Source organism: Pseudophryne corroboree, chromosome 5 (assembly GCF_028390025.1).
Source record: "Pseudophryne corroboree isolate aPseCor3 chromosome 5, aPseCor3.hap2, whole genome shotgun sequence".
Taxonomy (NCBI): Eukaryota; Metazoa; Chordata; class Amphibia; order Anura; family Myobatrachidae; genus Pseudophryne; species Pseudophryne corroboree.
This window is the reverse complement of record NC_086448.1, coordinates 84,066,517-84,090,819: the sequence shown is the minus strand read 5'-3', so window position 1 is coordinate 84,090,819 and position 24,303 is coordinate 84,066,517. Positions and strand designations below refer to the sequence as shown.

Sequence of the window (24,303 nt, the reverse complement as noted above, 5' to 3'; positions counted from 1 at the left end):
TCTACCTCTCCCCCTCAGACTCTCCACCTCTCTACAAAACTTCAAAAGGGCTCTCAAGACACCAAATCCCTCAGATTTTTGCCACCCTGATACTTATTTCTGTGCTGCTTACTGATGCAGCTATGTTTATATACCCTGCACTTGTCCTATATTGCATTGAACTGTAAGTCACTGTCTTCTTGTTTTGCTTATTTGTTTATGTACTCTGTTATTGGGCGCTGCGGATCCCATGTGGCGCCATATAAATAAAAGATAATAATAATGTGTGGTGCAGAATCTTCATCAGACCGTGGCCTCCAAAGTACTACTCTCCAGTAATGTCTCAGAGACTCACAAATTTTAACGTGTTTCATGGATATCTGGGAGGATAACCTACCCTCCTGGATACTGCCCACTTCCTCAGTGAGGTGGATGGGAGAACGATGGCGCGTTTCGCAGTGAAACATCAGAAAACCCCCACCTCCTGCTGCGTGATGCTGGAATTCACGGGATTTTACAGTGGGGGCGGGACCATGGTGATGCAAATTGGGTTTCCACTTTCTTGCCCCATGCCTGCCCCCCCAGGACCCCTCCTTGGAACTCCCTAGAGGGCAGAAGCAACAAGTAGGTAGGAAATATAGGTAACTTTAATTTAGAATTATATCTCCTCTCATATGATAATTAATAGTGACTCTGTTTATTCATTACATACTGATACATAGCAACAATTTAGCTTCTTATCTATGGATGCTTTACTGCTTACCATGCCAGCTCCAAGTGTCCCGCTGCCCCTAGAGCATGTGACATCTTAACATCATGTAGAAGAGGACAGGTCGGGAGCAGTCGGCTGGGTGCCGGCTGCATCCCGAATACATGTAGAGTGTATCTCTAGGCATCCCACAAGCCGAAGAAGGGCTCGCTCCTCCTTATAATTGGAATGCTGTTATACCGAGGCCGGAATCGCGCCTGGAGGAAAGCCGGACAGTCGGCATGCCAACCGACAGGGATAATTGACACTCGTGGGTGTCCACGACACCTATAAAGCAGGAATAGAACCTGTGGTGAGCGCAGCAAGCCATCGAGCCCACAAGGAGCTTTGTTGCTCTCGCCCCCCCCCCCCCCCCCCCCCCCACCGGCCACCGGCATACTGAACATCGGGTTCCCGGCGTCGGTATGGTGACCGGCGGTATCCCAATTGCTGGTTTCCCATACCCAACCCTTATTATCACGCTGCAGACACACATCACAGTGTAGCATAATAAGTTTACGGGACATAAAATGTTGCAGTAGCGACTGAAGTACATGTACTTTTAATTCCTAGAAAAGCAACACAGAGAGGAAGTCATTTACAATTACGTTTACACAGCTGAGCTCAGTGTATATTTATTTGAGCAATTACAGTTTATCATTGTTTATATATGTACTTCTGCCATTTTACAGGCGCTGAACAGAATTATTTGTCAGTCCCTGTCCCATAGGAGCTTACAGTCTAACTTCCCTACAACACATACTCACTAAGGTTCATTTTGTCACAGTCCTACAGGTACAATAAACCTACAGGTATCGGTGTGATTTTGGACTGTGGTAGGAAACCGGAATACCCGGAGGAAACGCATGCAAACACGGGAGAACATACAAACCCCACACCAATAGATTGAGAATTGAACTGATAAGTTCAGTAGTGTGAGGCAACAATGCTAACCACTATGTCACTGCTGCCCTGTACATTAGTGCAGGAATTGGAGCACCCTTATTAATATGCTCCATTATCTTGTGGTATACATTAGGAAGTCATGCAGTAGGGACTGACACCAAATCCTGGCTCCTCCTCAGTGACTGGGTTCTGCAGTGTGACAGTACTGTGCAGCACCCGACTCCTGTCACTGAAGAGGAGCTGGCAGTGCAAGGTGAGTCTCTGGGGACAGGCCATTATCTCCAAGGATGAGGCTTCCCTTACCAAGATACCCACCAGAGTTATCACTGCTCATGAGTGTATGAGTGACATAGTGGGAGCCGGACTTCTCCCACTTAGCTCCAAGAGACCTGCGACTCACTGGCGTATCTATAATGGGTGCAGTGTGTGCGGTGCACACGGGCCCCTGAGTACAGAGGGGGCCCCCACCGCACACACTGCACCCATCGGCGACTGTGTGTGGGCCCCCTCCTCTCCCGTAGACATCACCGCCGCTGCTAGCGCACTGAGCGCTAGAGACTCCAGAGTCTACAGCGCATGCACAGGACTCCGGAAAAATGGAGCGGCGGACATTTTTCGGAGTCCTGCGCATGCGCTGTAGACTCTGGCACTGTGCCAGAGTCTCAGAGCTGAGAGTTCTAGCAGCGGCGGTGTCGGCTATGGGAGAGGAGGGGGCCCACACACGGAGTCTGCACATGGGTCCCCTCCTCTCTAGAAACGCCGCTGCTGCAACTATTGCCCTTTATACCACTGTTCCAGCATCCTGTACCAAGAGACAGTCACCTGCTGGCGAGCTGTCTGCACCCAGCTTCGCTTCATGCCATCAACCAGTGTAACAGTGAGTACGGCTGTACCATCACTTATCAATGACAACTTCCTCTGGTGTGTACATTACGCTGCTAAACCACCAATGTACACACATATTTCCAACACTGGGAATGCAGGGCACGCCCCCAGAGTGGTGAAAACAAGGGAATGCCACAAGGCCCCGTCCCATTCCTACAAGGTTTCTCCCCCTTTTCGCACTGAGTGTCACGACTCCATTGACCATTGCAACAAAGTACCACTATCTACTCAGGTCCATACCATTCACTTGTTTTCTTTTATATACATCCCACATGCTTAGTTTTAGTAGTATTGATTTGTTGCTATGTACTCATGGGGCCTGAGTCGCCTAAAATCCTAAAAACTCATACGGCGCATGTGTTACGCTGTGTGTACACTAGAGATGAGCGGGTTCGGTTTCTCTGAATCCGAACCCGCACGAGCTTCATGTTTTTTTTCACGGGTCCGAGCGACTCGGATCTTCCCGCCTTGCTCGGTTAACCCGAGCGCGCCCGAACGTCATCATGACGCTGTCGGATTCTCGCGAGACTCGGATTCTATATAAGGAGCCGCGCGTCGCCGCCATTTTCACACGTGCATTGAGATTGATAGGGAGAGGACGTGGCTGGCGTCCTCTCCGTTATAGTAGAAAAGAGTAAAGACTGAGTGACTTAGTTATAATTGTGGGGAGGATTGGGGACGGGGAGCAGCTGTTAGGGAGTACAGTGATTTAGATTAGGAGAGAGAGAGAGAGAGAGATTGACCTGATTTACTGGAGCTTAGGAGTACTGTAGAAGAGAGTGCAGAGTTTACTAGTGACTGACCACAGTGACCACCAGACAGTGCAGTTTTATTTAATATATCCGTTCTCTGCCTGAAAAAAACGATACACACAGTGACTCAGTCACATACCATATCTGTGTGCACTGCTCAGCCCAGTGTGCTGCATCATCTATGTATATATTATATATCTGACTGTGCTCAGCTCACACAGCTTATAATTGTGGGGGAGACTGGGGAGCACTGCAGTGCCAGTTATAGGTTATAGCAGGAGCCAGGAGTACAAGACAGTCACATACCATATCTGTGTGCACTGCTCAGCCCAGTGTGCTGCATCATCTATGTATATATTATATATCTGACTGTGCTCAGCTCACACAGCTTATAATTGTGGGGGAGACTGGGGAGCACTGCAGTGCCAGTTATAGGTTATAGCAGGAGCCAGGAGTACATATTATATTAAAATTAAACAGTGCACACTTTTGCTGCAGGAGTGCCACTGCCAGTGTGACTGACCAGTGACCTGACCACACTGACCACCAGTATAGTTAGTAGTATACTATATTGTGATTGCCTGAAAAAGTTAAACACTCGTCGTGTGACTTCACTTGTGTGGTGTTTTTTTTTTTATTCTATAAAAAACTCATTCTGCTGACAGACAGTGTCCAGCAGGTCCGTCATTATATAATATATATACCTGTCCGGCTGCAGTAGTGATATATATATATTTTTTATATCATTATTTATCATCCAGTCGCAGCAGACACAGTACGGTAGTTCACGGCTGTAGCTACCTCTGTGTCGGCACTCGGCAGTCCGTCCATAATTGTATACCACCTAACCGTGGTTTTTTTTTCTTTCTTCTTTATACATACATACTACGACATCTCTTTATCAACCAGTCTATATTAGCAGCAGACACAGTACAGTACGGTAGTTCACGGCTGTGGCTACCTCTGTGTCGGCACTCGGCAGTCCGTCCATAATTGTATACCACCTAACCGTGGTTTTTTTTTCTTTCTTCTTTATACGTACATACTACGACATCTCTTTATCAACCAGTCTATATTAGCAGCAGACACAGTACAGTACGGTAGTTCACGGCTGTGGCTACCTCTGTGTCGGCACTCGGCAGTCCGTCCATAATTGTATACCACCTAACCGTGGTTTTTTTTTCTTTCTTCTTTATACATACATACTACGACATCTCTTTATCAACCAGTCTATATTAGCAGCAGACACAGTACAGTACGGTAGTTCACGGCTGTGGCTACCTCTGTGTCGGCACTCGGCAGTCCGTCCATAATTGTATACCACCTAACCGTGGTTTTTTTTTCTTTCTTCTTTATACGTACATACTACGACATCTCTTTATCAACCAGTCTATATTAGCAGCAGACACAGTACAGTACGGTAGTTCACGGCTGTGGCTACCTCTGTGTCGGCACTCGGCAGTCCGTCCATAATTGTATACCACCTAACCGTGGTTTTTTTTTCTTTCTTCTTTATACGTACATACTACGACATCTCTTTATCAACCAGTCTATATTAGCAGCAGACACAGTACAGTACGGTAGTTCACGGCTGTGGCTACCTCTGTGTCGGCACTCGGCAGTCCGTCCATAATTGTATACCACCTAACCGTGGTTTTTTTTTCTTTCTTCTTTATACGTACATACTACGACATCTCTTTATCAACCAGTCTATATTAGCAGCAGACACAGTACAGTACGGTAGTTCACGGCTGTGGCTACCTCTGTGTCGGCACTCGGCAGTCCGTCCATAATTGTATACCACCTAACCGTGGTTTTTTTTTCTTTCTTCTTTATACATACATACTACGACATCTCTTTATCAACCAGTCTATATTAGCAGCAGACACAGTACAGTACGGTAGTTCACGGCTGTGGCTACCTCTGTGTCGGCACTCGGCAGTCCGTCCATAATTGTATACCACCTAACCGTGGTTTTTCTTTCTTTCTTCTTTATACATACATACTACGACATCTCTTTATCAACCAGTCTATATTAGCAGCAGACACAGTACAGTACGGTAGTTCACGGCTGTGGCTACCTCTGTGTCGGCACTCGGCAGTCCGTCCATAATTGTATACCACCTAACCGTGGTTTTTTTTTCTTTCTTCTTTATACGTACATACTACGACATCTCTTTATCAACCAGTCTATATTAGCAGCAGACACAGTACAGTACGGTAGTTCACGGCTGTGGCTACCTCTGTGTCGGCACTCGGCAGTCCGTCCATAATTGTATACCACCTAACCGTGGTTTTTTTTTCTTTCTTCTTTATACGTACATACTACGACATCTCTTTATCAACCAGTCTATATTAGCAGCAGACACAGTACAGTACGGTAGTTCACGGCTGTGGCTACCTCTGTGTCGGCACTCGGCAGTCCGTCCATAATTGTATACCACCTAACCGTGTTTTTTTTTTCTTTCTTCTTTATACGTACATACTACGACATCTCTTTATCAACCAGTCTATATTAGCAGCAGACACAGTACAGTACGGTAGTTCACGGCTGTGGCTACCTCTGTGTCGGCACTCGGCAGTCCGTCCATAATTGTATACCACCTACCCGTGGTTTTTTTTTCTTTCTTCTTTATACATACATACTACGACATCTCTTTATCAACCAGTCTATATTAGCAGCAGACACAGTACAGTACGGTAGTTCACGGCTGTGGCTACCTCTGTGTCGGCACTCGGCAGTCCGTCCATAATTGTATACCACCTAACCGTGGTTTTTTTTTCTTTCTTCTTTATACATACATACTACGACATCTCTTTATCAACCAGTCTATATTAGCAGCAGACACAGTACAGTACGGTAGTTCACGGCTGTGGCTACCTCTGTGTCGGCACTCGGCAGTCCGTCCATAATTGTATACTAGTATCCATCCATCTCCATTGTTTACCTGAGGTGCCTTTTAGTTGTGCCTATTAAAATATGGAGAACAAAAATGTTGAGGTTCCAAAATTAGGGAAAGATCAAGATCCACTTCCACCTCGTGCTGAAGCTGCTGCCACTAGTCATGGCCGAGACGATGAAATGCCAGCAACGTCGTCTGCCAAGGCCGATGCCCAATGTCATAGTACAGAGCATGTCAAATCCAAAACACCAAATATCAGTAAAAAAAGGACTCCAAAACCTAAAATAAAATTGTCGGAGGAGAAGCGTAAACTTGCCAATATGCCATTTACCACACGGAGTGGCAAGGAACGGCTGAGGCCCTGGCCTATGTTCATGGCTAGTGGTTCAGCTTCACATGAGGATGGAAGCAATCAGCCTCTCGCTAGAAAAATGAAAAGACTCAAGCTGGCAAAAGCACAGCAAAGAACTGTGCATTCTTCGAAATCCCAAATCCACAAGGAGAGTCCAATTGTGTCGGTTGCGATGCCTGACCTTCCCAACACTGGACGTGAAGAGCATGCGCCTTCCACCATTTGCACGCCCCCTGCAAGTGCTGGAAGGAGCACCCGCAGTCCAGTTCCTGATAGTCAGATTGAAGATGTCAGTGTTGAAGTACACCAGGATGAGGAGGATATGGGTGTTGCTGGCGCTGGGGAGGAAATTGACCAGGAGGATTCTGATGGTGAGGTGGTTTGTTTAAGTCAGGCACCCGGGGAGACACATGTTGTCCGTGGGAGGAATAGGGCCGTTGACATGCCTGGTGAAAATACCAAAAAAATCAGCTCTTCGGTGTGGAGGTATTTCACCAGAAATGCGGACAACAGGTGTCAAGCCGTGTGTTTCCTTTGTCAAGCTGTAATAAGTAGGGGTAAGGACGTTAACCACCTCGGAACATCCTCCCTTATACGTCACCTGCAGCGCATTCATAATAAGTCAGTGACAAGTTCAAAAACTTTGGGTGACAGCGGAAGCAGTCCACTGACCAGTAAATCCCTTCCTCTTGTAACCAAGCTCACGCAAACCACCCCACCAACTCCCTCAGTGTCAATTTCCTCCTTCCCCAGGAATGCCAATAGTCCTGCAGGCCATGTCACTGGCAATTCTGACGATTCCTCTCCTGCCTGGGATTCCTCCGATGCATCCTTGCGTGTAACGCCTACTGCTGCTGGCGCTGCTGTTGTTGCTGCTGGGAGTCGATGGTCATCCCAGAGGGGAAGTCGTAAGACCACTTTTACTACTTCCACCAAGCAATTGACTGTCCAACAGTCCTTTGCGAGGAAGATGAAATATCACAGCAGTCATCCTACTGCAAAGCGGATAACTGAGGCCTTGGCATCCTGGGTGGTGAGAACCGTGGTTCCGGTATCCATCATTACTGCAGAGCCAACTAGAGACTTGTTGGAGGTACTGTGTCCCCGGTACCAAATACCATCTAGGTTCCATTTCTCTAGGCAGGCGATACCGAAAATTTACACAGACCTCAGAAAAAGAGTCACCAGTGTCCTAAAAAATGCAGCTGTACCCAATGTCCACTTAACCACGGACATGTGGACAAGTGGAGCAGGGCAGGGTCAGGACTATATGACTGTGACAGCCCACTGGGTAGATGTATGGACTCCCGCCGCAAGAACAGCAGCGGCGGCACCAGTAGCAGCATCTCGCAAACGCCAACTCTTTCCTAGGCAGGCTACGCTTTGTATCACCGGTTTCCAGAATACGCACACAGCTGAAAACCTCTTACGGCAACTGAGGAAGATCATCGCGGAATGGCTTACCCCAATTGGACTCTCCTGTGGATTTGTGGCATCGGACAACGCCAGCAATATTGTGTGTGCATTAAATATGGGCAAATTCCAGCACGTCCCATGTTTTGCACATACCTTGAATTTGGTGGTGCAGAATTATTTAAAAAACGACAGGGGCGTGCAAGAGATGCTGTCGGTGGCCAGAAGAATTGCGGGACACTTTCGGCGTACAGGCACCACGTACAGAAGACTGGAGCACCACCAAAAACTACTGAACCTGCCCTGCCATCATCTGAAGCAAGAAGTGGTAACGAGGTGGAATTCAACCCTCTATATGCTTCAGAGGTTGGAGGAGCAGCAAAAGGCCATTCAAGCCTATACAATTGAGCACGATATAGGAGGTGGAATGCACCTGTCTCAAGCGCAGTGGAGAATGATTTCAACGTTGTGCAAGGTTCTGATGCCCTTTGAACTTGCCACACGTGAAGTCAGTTCAGACACTGCCAGCCTGAGTCAGGTCATTCCCCTCATCAGGCTTTTGCAGAAGAAGCTGGAGACATTGAAGGAGGAGCTAACACGGAGCGATTCCGCTAGGCATGTGGGACTTGTGGATGGAGCCCTTAATTCGCTTAACAAGGATTCACGGGTGGTCAATCTGTTGAAATCAGAGCACTACATTTTGGCCACCGTGCTCGATCCTAGATTTAAAGCCTACCTTGGATCTCTCTTTACGGCAGACACAAGTCTGCTGGGGTTGAAAGACCTGCTGGTGAGAAAATTGTCAAGTCAAGCGGAACGCGACCTGTCAACATCTCCTCCTTCACATTCTCCCGCAACTGGGGGTGCGAGGAAAAGGCTCAGAATTCCGAGCCCACCCGCTGGCGGTGATGCAGGGCAGTCTGGAGCGACTGCTGATGCTGACATCTGGTCCGGACTGAAGGATCTGACAACGATTACGGATACGGACATGTCGTCTACTGGCACTGCATATGATTCTCTCCCCATTGAAAGAATGGTGGAGGATTATATGAGTGACCGCATCCAAGTAGGCACGTCACACAGTCCGTACTTATACTGGCAGGAAAAAGAGGCAATTTGGAGGCCCTTGCACAAACTGGCTTTATTCTACCTAAGTTGCCCTCCCACAAGTGTGTACTCCGAAAGAGTGTTTAGTGCCGCCGCTCACCTTGTCAGCAATCGGCGTACGAGGTTACATCCAGAAAATGTGGAGAAGATGATGTTCATTAAAATGAATTATAATCAATTCCTCCGCGGAGACATTGACCAGCAGCAATTGCCTCCACAAAGTACACAGGGAGCTGAGATGGTGGATTCCAGTGGGGACGAATTGATAATCTGTGAGGAGGGGGATGTACACGGTGATATATCGGAGGATGATGATGAGGTGGACATCTTGCCTCTGTAGAGCCAGTTTGTGCAAGGAGAGATTAATTGCTTCTTTTTTGGTGGGGGTCCAAACCATCCCGTCATTTCAGTCACAGTCGTGTGGCAGACCCTGTCACTGAAATGATGGGTTGGTTAAAGTGTGCATGTCCTGTTTATACAACATAAGGGTGGGTGGGAGGGCCCAAGGACAATTCCATCTTGCACCTCTTTTTCTTTTATTTTTCTTTGCGTCATGTGCTGTTTGGGGAGGGTTTTTTGGAAGGGACATCCTGCGTGACACTGCAGTGCCACTCCTAAATGGGCCCGGTGTTTGTGTCGGCCACTAGGGTCGCTAATCTTACTCACACAGCTACCTCATTGCGCCTCTTTTTTTCTTTGCGTCATGTGCTGATTGGGGAGGGTTTTTTGGAAGGGACATCCTGCGTGACACTGCAGTGCCACTCCTAAATGGGCCAGGTGTTTGTGTCGGCCACTAGGGTCGCTAATCTTACTCACACAGCTACCTCATTGCGCCTCTTTTTTTCTTTGCGTCATGTGCTGATTGGGGAGGGTTTTTTGGAAGGGACATCCTGCGTGACACTGCAGTGCCACTCCTAAATGGGCCCGGTGTTTGTGTCGGCCACTAGGGTCGCTAATCTTACTCACACAGCTACCTCATTGCGCCTCTTTTTTTCTTTGCGTCATGTGCTGATTGGGGAGGGTTTTTTGGAAGGGACATCCTGCGTGACACTGCAGTGCCACTCCTAAATGGGCCCGGTGTTTGTGTCGGCCACTAGGGTCGCTTATCTTACTCACACAGTCAGCTACCTCATTGCGCCTCTTTTTTTCTTTGCGTCATGTGCTGTTTGGGGAGGGTTTTTTGGAAGGGACATCCTGCGTGACACTGCAGTGCCACTCCTAAATGGGCCCGGTGTTTGTGTCGGCCACTAGGGTCGCTTATCTTACTCACAAGGCTACCTCATTGCGCCTCTTTTTTTCTTTGCGTCATGTGCTGATTGGGGAGGGTTTTTTGGAAGAGACATCCTGCGTGACACTGCAGTGCCACTCCTAAATGGGCCCGGTGTTTGTGTCGGCCACTAGGGTCGCTAATCTTACTCACACAGCTACCTCATTGCGCCTCTTTTTTTCTTTGCGTCATGTGCTGATTGGGGAGGGTTTTTTGGAAGGGACATCCTGCGTGACACTGCAGTGCCACTCCTAAATGGGCCCGGTGTTTGTGTCGGCCACTAGGGTCGCTAATCTTACTCACACAGCTACCTCATTGCGCCTCTTTTTTTCTTTGCGTCATGTGCTGATTGGGGAGGGTTTTTTGGAAGGGACATCCTGCGTGACACTGCAGTGCCACTCCTAAATGGGCCCGGTGTTTGTGTCGGCCACTAGGGTCGCTTATCTTACTCACACAGTCAGCTACCTCATTGCGCCTCTTTTTTTCTTTGCGTCATGTGCTGTTTGGGGAGGGTTTTTTGGAAGGGACATCCTGCGTGACACTGCAGTGACACTCCTAAATGGGCCCGGTGTTTGTGTCGGCCACTAGGGTCGCTTATCTTACTCACACAGTCAGCTACCTCATTGCGCCTCTTTTTTTCTTTGCGTCATGTGCTGTTTGGGGAAGGTTTTTTGGAAGGGACATCCTGCGTGACACTGCAGTGCCACTCCTAAATGGGCCCGGTGTTTGTGTCGGCCACTAGGGTCGCTTATCTTACTCACACAGTCAGCTACCTCATTGCGCCTCTTTTTTTCTTTGCGTCATGTGCTGTTTGGGGAGGGTTTTTTGGAAGGGACATCCTGCGTGACACTGCAGTGCCACTCCTAAATGGGCCCGGTGTTTGTGTCGGCCACTAGGGTCGCTTATCTTACTCACACAGTCAGCTACCTCATTGCGCCTCTTTTTTTCTTTGCGTCATGTGCTGTTTGGGGAGGGTTTTTTGGAAGGGACATCCTGCGTGACACTGCAGTGCCACTCCTAGATGGGCCAGGTGTTTGTGTCGGCCACTAGGGTCGCTTAGCTTAGTCATCCAGCGACCTCGGTGCAAATTTTAGGACTAAAAATAATATTGTGAGGTGTGAGGTATCCAGAATAGACTGAAAATGAGTGGAAATTATGGTTTTTGAGGTTAATAATAATATGGGATCAAAATGACCCCCAAATTCTATGATTTAAGCTGTTTTTTAGGGTTTTTTGAAAAAAACACCCGAATCCAAAACACACCCGAATCCGACAAAAAAAATTCGGTGAGGTTTTGCCAAAACGCGGTCGAACCCAAAACACGGCCGCGGAACCGAACCCAAAACCAAAACACAAAACCCGAAAAATTTCAGGCGCTCATCTCTAGTGTACACACGGAGGAACAGTTGCAATTGAGGGATTTGGTATCAGTAATGTATTGGAAATGTGCTGGGCGTTCCTAGGCGGTGACTTGGAGGTGGCTCTTCAGACGCACAAAGACGGTCTGTCTTATGAGTGTGATGCTAAAGTGGTTTCATACACTATATTATTCGCTCACAATGGAGGCCATACCCAGACAAAGAAGCTCACCTACCATAGCGCTGGTGCAAGTTTTGATGGTGTGACCGATGTTGGTGTCTAAAGACATATCAAGTGGCATTAAAGTGTCTACAGAGATTCACATTAGGTGTCCTTGCACATTCAGACTCATGCTTGTACATCTGAGAGGAAGGGCTGATGCTGAACTGTCCTACCTGTACATCGCAGGCTGCTAAATAAACTGAAGAGCTTGGGATTGGATTCTAAGGGGCATAATCATTATCCTTTAAATGTCACAATTTCTACACTCCGCAGGAGATGTAGAAATTGTGACATTCATCAAACTCCAGCAAATATTTTTTTCCGGAGTTTGAGCGTGAAACTGTCCACTATCCTGAGGTGGCAAACAGCCCCCTAATCTCTTCACAAGCTGCCGTTTACACGGCAGCTTGTGAAGCAGAGAACAGGGGTGCAGGGGGTCTACCACTGCATTGACAAGCCGGCCAACCCCAGCAGCCAGACAGGATATGCCGCAGGTGGGAGGGGTTGTGGGGCGGCTGCCGCTGCAATGTCCAGCTGGCAAGCCCCGGCTGCCAAACTTAACATGCCAATGGTGGGAGGGGGGTGCGGGGCAGCCGCCGCTGCACTGACCAGCCCCGGCAGCCAGACAGTACATGCTGCGAGTGGGAGGGGGGTGCAGGGTGGCCGCCACTGAGCCGTCCAGCCCTAGCAGCCAGACAGTACATGCCGCGGGTGGGAGAGGGGTGCGGGGTGGCCGCTACTGATCCGGCCAGCCCTGGCAGCTAGGCTTAACATGCCACAGGTTGGAAGGAGGGCGGGGCAGCCGTCGCTGCAATGACCAGCCGGCCAGCCCCGGCAGCCAGACTAACTATATATATATATATATATATAAAACAACTGTTACCCGGCACTCCACTAAAGGGATATGTAGATTACGTGCTGCGGTGCCCTCCGTAGGTTAGTATGCACTAACCCCATGTAGTATGCAAAATTCGGCGGCACTCCAGCAGACTTTCAATGCATTTTAAAATACCATAATTTTATTGTTCCAACGGCGTTTTGGGGATATACCCCGTCGTCATGGACAGCACATCACACACAAACAATCAAAAAACAACACTTATATAGCTAGACAATCCTAACTACAATTGAATAATCATACTCACCTGTCCCACGCCGCTGACCGCCCGCTATCCACTGCTAACACAGTGGGAGCTTCTGGATGACGTAATCAAACGGCGCCGGACAGGCGGGCCGACGTCATGACATTGGTTGTCATGGTGATGCAGTCTAACAAAACGATACAGATAAAAACAACTTGAGTATGTGTGTTAACACATTTCCACAACATAACAGAAAACAAAAGTGATCACCAACACCAGACTATAAACATAATGTTAAAAAACATGTCTGATCTAAATTCAGATATAAAGACAAAAGAAAAGGAAGAGGAAAAATAAGAATTTACTTACCGATAATTCTATTTCTCGGAGTCCGTAGTGGATGCTGGGGTTCCTGAAAGGACCATGGGGAATAGCGGCTCCGCAGGAGACAGGGCACAAAAAGTAAAGCTTTAGGATCAGGTGGTGTGCACTGGCTCCTCCCCCTATGACCCTCCTCCAAGCCAGTTAGGTACTGTGCCCGGACGAGCGTACACAATAAGGGAGGAATTTTGAATCCCGGGTAAGACTCATACCAGCCACACCAATCACACCGTACAACTTGTGATCTAAACCCAGTTAACAGTATGATAACAGCGGAGCCTCTGAAAAGATGGCTCACAACAATAATAACCCGATTTTTGTAACTATGTACAAGTATTGCAGATAATCCGCACTTGGGATGGGCGCCCAGCATCCACTACGGACTCCGAGAAATAGAATTATCGGTAAGTAAATTCTTATTTTCTCTATCGTCCTAGTGGATGCTGGGGTTCCTGAAAGGACCATGGGGATTATACCAAAGCTCCCAAACGGGCGGGAGAGTGCGGATGACTCTGCAGCACCGAATGAGAGAACTCCAGGTCCTCTTTTGCCAGGATATCAAATTTGTAGAATTTTACAAACGTGTTCTCCCCTGACCACGTAGCTGCTCGGCAGAGTTGTAATGCCGAGACCTCTCGGGCAGCCGCCCAAGATGAGCCCACCTTCCTTGTGGAATGGGCCTTAACCGATTTAGACTGTGGCAGGCCTGCCTCAGAATGTGCAAGTTGAATTGTGTTACAAATCCAACGAGCAATCGCCTGCTTAGAAGCAGGCGCACCCAACTTGTTGGGTGCATACAGTATAAACAGCGAGTCAGATTTTCTGACTCCAGCTGTCCTGGAACATATTTTCAGGGCCCTGACAACTCCTAGCAACTTGGAGTCCTCCAAGTCCCTAGTAGGTGCAAGGCACCACAATAAGCTGGTTCAGGTGAAACACTGACACCACCTTAGGGAGAGAACTGGGGACGAGTCCGCAGCTCTGCCCTGTCCGAATGGACAAACAGATATGGGCTTTTTTGAGAAAAAACCACCAATTTGACACTCGCCTGGTCCAGGCCAGGGCCAAGAGCATGGTCACTTTTTATGTGAGATGCTTCAAATCCACATATTTGACTGGTTTTAAACCAATGTGATTTGAGGAATCCCAGAACTACGTTGAGATCCCACAGTGCCACTGGAGGCACAAAAAAGGGGTTTGTATATGCAATACTCCCTTGACAAACTTCTGGACTTCAGGAACTGAAGCCAATTCTTTCTGGAAGAAAATTTACAGGGCCGAATTTGAACCTTAATGGACCCCAATTTGAGGCCCATAGACACTCCTGTTTGCAGGAAATGCAGGAAACGACCGAGTTGAAATTTCTTTGTGGGGCCTTCCTGGCCTCACACCACGCAACATATTTTCGCCACACGTGGTGATAATGTTGTGCGGTCACCTCCTTTCTGGCTTTGACCAGGGTAGGAATGACCTCTTCCGGAATGCCTTTTTTCCCTTAGGATCCGGCTTTCCATCGCCATGCCGACAAACGCAGCTGCGGTAAGTCTTGGAACAGACATGGTACTTGCTGAAGCAAGTCCCTTCTTAGCGGCAGAGGCCATAAGACCTCTGTAAGCATCTCTTGAAGTTCCGGGTACCAAGTCCTTCTTGGTCAATCCGGAGCCATGAGTATAGTTCTTACTCCTCTACGTCTTATAATTCTCAGCACCTTAGGTATGAGAAGCAGAGGAGGGAACACATACACCGACTGGTACACCCACGGTGTTACCAGAACGTCCACATCTATTGCCTGAGGGTCTCTTGACCTGGCGCAATACCTGTCCCGTTTTTTGTTCAGACGGGACGCCATCATGTCCACCTTTGGTATTTCCCAACGGTTTACAATCATGTGGAAAAAACTTCTCAATGAAGTTTCCACTCTCCCGGGTGGAGGTCGTGCTGAGGAAGTCTGCTTCCCAGTTTCCATTCCCGGGATGAAAAACTGCTGACAGTGTTATCACATGATTTTCCGCCCAGCGAAAAGTCCTTGCAGTTTCTGCCATTGCCCTCCTGCTTCTTGTGTCGCCCTGTCTGTTTACGTGGGCGACTGCCGTGATGTTTTTCCCACTGGATCAATACCGGCTGACCTTGAAGCAGAGGTCTTGCTAAGCTTAGAGCATTATAAATTTACCCTTAGCTCCAGTATATTTATGTGGAGAAAAGTCTCCAGACTTGATCACACTCCCTGGAAATTTTTTCCTTGTGTGACTGCTCCCCAGCCTCTCAGGCTGGGCTCCGTGGTTACCAGCATCCAATTCCGAATGCCGAATCTGCTGCCCTCTAGAAGATGAGCACTCTATAACCACCACAGGAGAGACACCCTTGTCCTTGGATATTGGGTTATCCGCTGATGCATCTGAAGATGCGATCCGGACCATTTGTCCAGCAGATCCCACTGAAAAGTTCTTACGTGAAATCTGCCGAATGGAATTGCTTCGTAGGAAGCCACCATTTTTACCAGGACCCTTGTGCAATGATGCACTGTTTTTAGGAGGTTCCTGACTTGCTCGGATAACTCCCTGGCTTTCTCTTCCGGGAGAAACACCTTTTTCTGGACTGTGTCCAGAATCATCCCTAGGCACAGCAGACGTGTCGTCGGGATCAGCTGCGATTTTGGAATATTTAGAATCCACCCGTGCTGATTGTAGCAGTATCCGAGATAGTGCTACTCCGACCTCCAACTGTTCCCTGGACTATGCCCCTATCAGGAGATCGTCCAAGTAAGGGATAATTAAGACGCCTTTTCTTCGAAGGAGAATCATCAATTCGGCCATTACCTTGGTAAAGACCCCAGGGTGCCGTGGACAATCCAAACGGCAGCGTCTGAAACTGATAGTGACAGTTCTGCACCACGAACCTGAGGTACCCTTAGTGAGAAGGGCAAATTTGGGACATAGAGGTAAGCATCCCTGATGTCCCGGGACACTATATAGTCCCCTTATTCCTGGTTCGTTATCACTACTCTGAGTGACTTCATCTTAATTTGAACCTTTGTAAGTGTTCAAAAAAATTTTTTTAGAATAAGTCTCACCTAGCCTTCTGGCTTCAGTACCACAATATAGTGTGGAATAATACCCCTTTTCTGTAGTAGGAGGGGTAATTTAATTATCACCTGCTGGGAATACAGCTTGTGAATTTTTTCCCATACTACCTCCTTGTCGGAGGGAGACTTGGTAAAGCAGACTTCAGGAGCCTGCGAAGGGGAAACGTCTCGACATTCCCATCTGTACCCCCGGGATACTACTTGTAGGATCCAGGGGTCCTGTACGGTCTCAGCGCCATGCTGAGAACTTGTCAGACGCGGTGGAACGCTTCTGTTCCTGGGAATGGGCTGCCTGCTGCAGTCTTCTTCCCTTTCCTCTATCCCTGGGCAGATATGATTTTATAGGGACGAGAGGACTGAGGCTGAAAAGACGGTGTCTTTTTCTGCAGAGATGTGACTTAGGGTAAAAAACTGTGGATTTTCCAGCAGTTGCCGTGACCACCAGGTCCGATGGACCGACCCCAAACAAGTCCTCTTCCTGTATACGGCCATACTGTGCCGTTTGGAATCTGCATCACCTGACCACTGTCGTGTCCATAACATCTTCTGGCAGTTATGGACATCGCGTTTATTCATGATGCCAGAGTGCAAATATCCCTCTGTGCATCTCGCATATATAGAAATGCTCTATAGTCAATAAAATACTGTCCCTGTCAAGGGTATCAATATTTTTAGTCAGGGAATCCGACCAAGCCACCCTAGCTCTGCACATCCAGGCTGAGGCGATCGCTGGCCGCAGTATAACACCAGTATGTGTGTATATACTTTTTATTATATTTTCCAGCCTTGTCAGCTGGTCCTTGAGGACGGCCCTATCTATAGACGGTACCGCCACTTGTTTTGATAAGCGTGTGAGCGCCTTATCCACCTTAAAGGGTGTTTCCCAACGCGCCCTAACTTCTGGCGGGAAAGGGTATACCGCCCATAATTTTCTATCGGGGGGAACCCACGCATCATCACACACTTTATTTAATTTATCTGATTCAGGAAAAACTATGGTAGTTTTTTCACATCCCACATAATACCCTCTTTTGTGGTACTTGTAGTATCAGAAATACGTAACACCTCCTTCATTGCCTTTAACGTGTGGCCCTAATAAGGAATACGTTTGTTTATTCACCGTCGACACTGGATTCAGTGTCCCTGTCTGTGTCTGTGTCGACCGACTAAAGTAAACGGGCGTTTTAAAACCCTTGACGGTGTTTTTGAGACGTCTGGACCGTACTAATTGTTTGTCGGCCGTCTCATGTCGTCAACCGACCTTGCAGCGTGTTGACATTATCACGTAATTTCCTAAATAAGCCATCCATTCCGGTGTCGACTCCCTAGAGAGTGACATCACCATTACAGGCAATTGCTCCGCCTCCTCACCAACATCGTCCTCCTACCTGTCGACACACACGTACCGACACACAGCACACACACAGGGAATGCTCTGATAGAGGACAGGACCCACTAGCCCTTTGGAGAGACAGAGGGAGAGTTTGCCAGCACACACCAAAAACGCTATAATTATATAGGGACAACCTTATATAAGTGTTTTCCCTTATAGCATCTTAATATATATATAAGCATATCGCCAAATTAGTGCCCCCCCTCTCTGTTTTAACCCTGTTTCTGTAGTGCAGTGCAGGGGAGAGCCTGGGAGCCTTCCCTCCAGCCTTTCTGTGAGGGAAAATGGCGCTGTGTGCTGAGGAGATAGGCCCCGCCCCTTTTTCGGCGGCCTCGTCTCCCGCTCTTAACGGATTCTGGCAGGGGTTAAATATCTCCATATAGCCTCCGGAGGCTATATGTGAGGTATTTTTAGCCAAAATAGGTATTCATTTGCCTCCCAGGGCGCCCCCCTCCCAGCGCCCTGCACCCTCAGTGACTGCCGTGTGAAGTGTGCTGAGAGGAAAATGGCGCACAGCTGCAGTGCTGTGCGCTACCTTTAGAAGACTGAGGAGTCTTCTGCCGCCGATTCTGGACCTCTTCTTATTTCAGCATCTGCAAGGGGGCCGGCGGCAAGGCTCCGGTTACCATCCAGGCTGTACCTGTGATCGTCCCTCTGGAGCTGATGTCCAGTAGCCAAGAAGCCAATCCATCCTGCACGCAGGTGAGTTCACTTCTTCTCCCCTAAGTCCCTCGTTGCAGTGATCCTGTTGCCAGCAGGACTCACTGTAAAATAAAAAACCTAAGCTAAACTTTCCTAAGCAGCTCTTTATGAGAGCCACCTAGATTGCACCCTTCTCGGCCGGGCACAAAAATCTAACTGGCTTGGAGGAGGGTCATAGGGGGAGGAGCCAGTGCACACCACCTGATCCTAAAGCTTTACTTTTTGTGCCCTGTCTCCTGCGGAGCCGCTATTCCCCATGGTCCTTTCAGGAACCCCAGCATCCACTAGGACGATAGAGAAATAAGAAGAACAGCGGATCTTATTGCACATGTTTTGTAATAGCTAGCCAATATCAAAACATACATTGTATGCCTAAATTTTCGTTCAGCCCTCCTGGTGCTATAGTATTTAGCTTAAATATCCATTTGGTCTCTAACTGTAATAGAGTTCTCTCCCTATTACCCCCTCTGTGAGAGATAGGGACAGGGCCGTCTTTTCATATGAGCTCAGTGGGCTCTTGCCCAAGGGCCCCAGGAGTATAAAGGCCCTAGGCTGATAGCTGAGGGTCCCCTCTTTCCAGGGGTACCAGAGTTTTGAAAATCGGGCCAGGGGAACCAAAGATATCCGACTTCAAAGCAGTGGTCCCCATCCAAGCCTGTTAATTGCTCTTCCCAGGCAGATATCTCGGATTCTGTTTGGCTTTTAGTTTTTCTGAAGGTATACTCCAAAAGCTGTGACTCTCCTCTTTTGGTGAATTCTGACAGCTTGTCTCTACTATGCCCAGAACCAAAGATATCAGCCTTCCAGCAGCTGGTCCCTGCTCCAGCTCCACACACCCAGTACCTCCTGAAAGGTGAGACTCTTTAGTGTTTTTATCCCATTCAAAGCTAATCAATCTATCTCCAGGACCTGGAGATATCTGCAGTCAAGAAAGCTGCCCTCCCACTGGAAAATGGTGAATATTAAACCCACTCCACTATCCACCCCTCCCCTGCGTATAAAACACCCCTTACCACCCTGGAAGTCATGTACCAGGGTCCCTTCATTCAGCCCAATGCCCCTTATACGGTTTAGTGTTCCCTCCACCGCATCTGTGCAGTAAAGGATTAGCAGAAATTACTGCTCCAGGTCCTACATGCTGAGCTGAAGATAGAACACCCCTACCGCCCACGGGACATCAAAGCTGCCGCTGATTGCACCCCCAACCGCTACCGCTGGAGGATAGGTAGGGGCCCCAGTGCATTGTTGTGCCCAGGGGCCCACAATGCTGTTAAGACGGCCCTGGATAGGGACGTGATCTATCAACATGGCTCTGATACTGGGCTGACTATGTCGGGCTGTCAGCCAGTGGCGAGCCACCGGCTGATCACTAGTCCCCTTTTCCAATGCCTGTTTAATTGCACTACGATGTCCGGCCATCCGATCCCGGAATTGCCTTTGTATTTTACCTATATATGCTAGCGAGCAAGGACATTTTAGCATATATATGACATGTGTAGTAGTGCAAGTAAGGCGATGATTAATACTAAATTGTCTGCCCGTGGAGGGGTGATGGAACGAGGATCCTGTCATAAGTGTGTTGCATGTGGAGCAACCAAGGCAGCGATAGCAACCCAATTTGGGTCTCAAAAAGTGCGTCTGTTCAGCTTTAGTTAAGGGGAATACATCCAATTTAACTATTCTATCTGCCAGGTTGCTACCCCTAGTATAGCTAGGGAGTATGCGACTATTGTTTAAAACTGGTAAATCTGTGTCCGTAGAGATTATCGGCCATAATTTTTTAACTTTTTTTGTAGTAAAGTCAGTATTAACCGTATACTTGTTAACCCATGGGATGGTAACAGCAGATTTGGACTGTAGGGACTTAGTGTCAGAGGATTTGCCTTTTAACACTTCTTCCCTGGGGATATCCAACACTTTCCTCTTAGCTTTAAGTAAATCCTTCTTAGGGTAACCCTTTTCCATAAATTTATTCATCATGGTATCCATGACTACTTCGGTGTTCTCTGGGTCCGAGGTAATCCTACGGGCTCTAAGGAACTGGGAGTAAGGTAATCCCTTCCTTAATGGGAGGGGGTGGAAACTATCATGTGCCAATAACGAGTTCCTATCTGTCGGCTTTACATAAAGTGAAGTTTTAATGATGTGATTCTGACACTCAATGTTAACATCCAGAAAATGAATGGAGTTTTGGCTAAGTTGATAGGTAAATTTTACACAGCTGTCTGATCTATTATGTACTTCAAATAGTGCTTCAAGACTCTCAATTGAATCACCCCAAAAGAGCAACAAATCATCTATAAATCTCCTATAGTATATCACATGTTGAAACACTTGCTCATTGTCATAGATTAGACATTTTTCAATCTGATACATAAATGAGTTAGCATACGAAGGGGCCACCGGGGACCCCATCGCACAACCCATTTTTTGGCGATAATATTTGCCATTAAATGTGAAATAATTCCTAGTCAGGATCAAATACAACAATTGTATGAAGAGTTCCACCGGTGGACCTGTATATAATACATTATTGGTTATTAATGACCTGACAGCCTCTACACCTGCCTCATGAGGGATGCAGGTGTAGAGGCTGGTGACATCCACACTACACGTAACCAGTGTATCAGGTAATGGGTCCAGTGATTGCAATTGTAATAGTAAAGAAGTGGTATCCTTCAAATATGAGGATATACCCTGTACACATGGATTCAAATATGCGTCTAAATAAGCGGATACTGGATGCAACAATGATTCTATAGCGGAAACTATGGGGCGGCCCGGTGGTTGTTTCAATGATTTATGAATTTTCGGGACCGTATAAAATAATGGTACCCGTGGATGTTCAACCATAAGTGCTTTAGATACCTCCACCGGAATATCCCCCTTATTAACCGCTTGTTGTAAGATTGCATCCAGGTCACGCTTATAACCCCAAGTGGGGTCCTTTGACAATAATTCATATGTTTGATCATCTGCTAGTTGTCTATTACATTCAAGCTATATAAGTGTTGTTTTTTTATTGTTTGCGTGTGATGTGCTGTCCCTGACGACGGGGTATATCCCCGAAACGCCGTTGGAACAATAAAATTATGCTATTTTAAAATGCATTGAAAGTCTGCTGGAGTGCCGCCGAATTTTGCATACTATATATATATATATATATATATATATATATAAAATCTCCCTTGTTCAGGTGCTGCGCATGAGCAGGTTGAAGAACAGAGAGGAGACAAGTGTGCTGCAGAGGGGAGAAATTTTCACTTTCCGAAAATCTGTCTTTTCAAAAAGTCCAGTTTTTCGGAAGTGATAATTTTGTGATGGAGACATATAAGGAATACTGAAATAAATTCTGAGAGAATGCATTGAGAACTGAAAACTAAAAATTCTCATTGCACAATTTTTTCATGCTAAATATGCCCCTAAGACCTTTAAATGGATAAGAACTTATATGATCTTGTTCCTGACAAATATGGATATCTTTCTGCACGTGTCCACCCTTCTCTCTGTGGTAGAGGAGTTTGGGACAGTGGGTCAGTGGCAGGGCCGGTTCTGGGGCTCTGTGCGCCCCGGGCGGCAATAGGGGGCGTGGCTTCATACAGGGGGCATGGCCATTTACGCCCCCTGTACAGACTGAAATGATGTGCGGTGCGCGATGACGTCATCGCGCACCGCACAGCAAAGGTCCTCTCCAGAAAGGGAAACTAGACGCGTACGCGTCTAGTTTTCCTTCACAGCGGCAGCGGGGGGGCATCGGCCAGCGGCAGCAGGGGGGCAGCGGGCAGCGGGGGGCACACAGCAGCAGCGGATCTTGCCCTGGTGCGGCGCCCTCCGGATGGTGCCCTGTGCCCTCTGGAAGGCGGCGACTCGGGCAAAAATCCTGCTTGCCCGTGGCAAGATCCGCTACTGGTCAGTGGTCTTTACTTTTCTTTCCACCGCTTCTTGTCCTGTTCCATTTAATTTCCCTCTTAAGTGCTGTACACAGTTTAAATGCCTAGGTGTTAAGATTTCCCACTCTACTGCTGATTTTACACCCTTGAATCCTGGATAGTATTAGATAATGTTACAGTCTCCAATGAGAGATTTATGTACCAGAAAAGGAAGTGCCCCTCAAAATTGGACAAAGTCTGGTAGTTGCAGCTGAAATTACATTATGCACTTGTTGATTTCTCCATATACCCCCCCCCCCCTCCCCCCCTCCCCCCCTCCCCCATCTGGGAACTTGATTCCTGTTTTGCCTCTGTCACTCCATCAGTCCATGCCTCAATACGTATACCGTCAGTGATTTTGTTGGATGTTGCAAATTTTATTTCTGCTTGCTATCAGTATTTTTTACTGTACTGTTTATTTTTCATATCTGGTGTGTATGTATGCTCTTTGTGTTGAATTTCTCCTTTTTTGTTAGTGTGGTCTGTTGTTTTTTCTTCTTCTTTGTATAAATGTTTGAAAATCAATAAAATTACTTTATTAAAAAATGGACAAGATCTTGGTTGCAGGATAGGAAACAGGATTGTAGTAAATGGAAGTGCAGTCACATGAGGAGGTTTATCCCAGGGATCTGTATTTGGACCAGTGATCTTTAATATCTTTATTGGTGACACTGCAAATGGTATTGAAGGGAAAGTATGACTTTTTGCAGATGACACAAAGGGGTAAATGTATGAAGCAGTGAAAATAGCGGAGAAGTGAGCCAGTGGAGAAGTTGCCCATGGCAACCAATCAGCTGCTCTGTATAATTTTATAGTATGCAAATTATAAATGTTACTTCAGTGCTGATTGGTGGCCATGGGCAACTTCTCCACTGGCTCACTTCTCCACACTTAACACTGCTTCATACATTTACCCTAAAGATACAGTAAGCAACAGGGTAGACACACCAGGAGGGGTAAAACAAATGATTGAAGGTCTAGGTAGACTAGAGAAATGGGCAAAAAACTTGGCAACTACAGTTTAATGCCAAAAAATGTAAAAATGGTGCACTTGGGTCTCAAAAATGTAAAGCCAAATATAATATTAATGGCACTATACTGAAAACTACTGAGGAGGAAAGGGATCCAGGAGTCACTATTTCAGGTGACTTAAAGGCAGGTAAGCAATGTAACAAAGCAATGAGGAAGGCTAGTCAGATGCTTGGCTGCATTGGGAGAGGAATCAGCAGCAGGAAGAGAGAAGTAATAATGCCACTGTATAGGTCATTGGTACAACCTCATCTAGAATACTGTGTTCAGTTCTGGAGGCCATATTTCCAGAAGGATATTAATACCAAGAATAGCAACTAAAATGGAGCATGGCCTACATCACCAAACGTACCTGGACTAAAAGATCTCTTAACATGTACAGTATGGAGCAGAGAAGGGAAAGGGGGGACATGATTGAAACTTTCAAATATATCAAGGGTTTTAACAAAGTCCAGGAGGGAAACATCCTCCAAAGGAAGAGAAGCATTAGAACATGAGGACATGCACTGAAACTGAAGGGAGGCAGGTTCAGGGCAAACTTGTGGAAAAAAATTACTTCACAGAAACGGTAGTGGACATGTGGAATAGCCTCCCATCAGAGGTGGTAGAGGCTAAGACAGTAGAGCAATTTAAACATGCATGGGATAGACCTAAGGATAAGGCTCTAATAGGGTTTGAGGTGACTAACAATATAGTTAAAAAAGGAGCAGACTAGATGGACCAAGTGGTATTTATCTGCTGTTACATTCTATGTATCATTCCATCGCAGATGCATCAAAAAAAGGCACCACTTGGAGACTACAGTAACAGTG

General features: G+C 47.2%; 1 long non-coding RNA gene across 2 annotated transcripts in view; it reads right to left on the bottom strand.

Moving 5' to 3' along the window:
* The window catches only part of LOC134928801 (uncharacterized), a 495,132-nt gene that overhangs the window by 15,968 nt on the left and 454,861 nt on the right, over nucleotides 1–24,303 (bottom strand). For both annotated transcript variants that reach the window (XR_010178021.1, XR_010178022.1), the window contains exon 5: nucleotides 13,039–13,162. This is a non-coding gene — a long non-coding RNA (uncharacterized LOC134928801). The remainder of the gene's footprint in view (nucleotides 1–13,038; nucleotides 13,163–24,303) is intronic.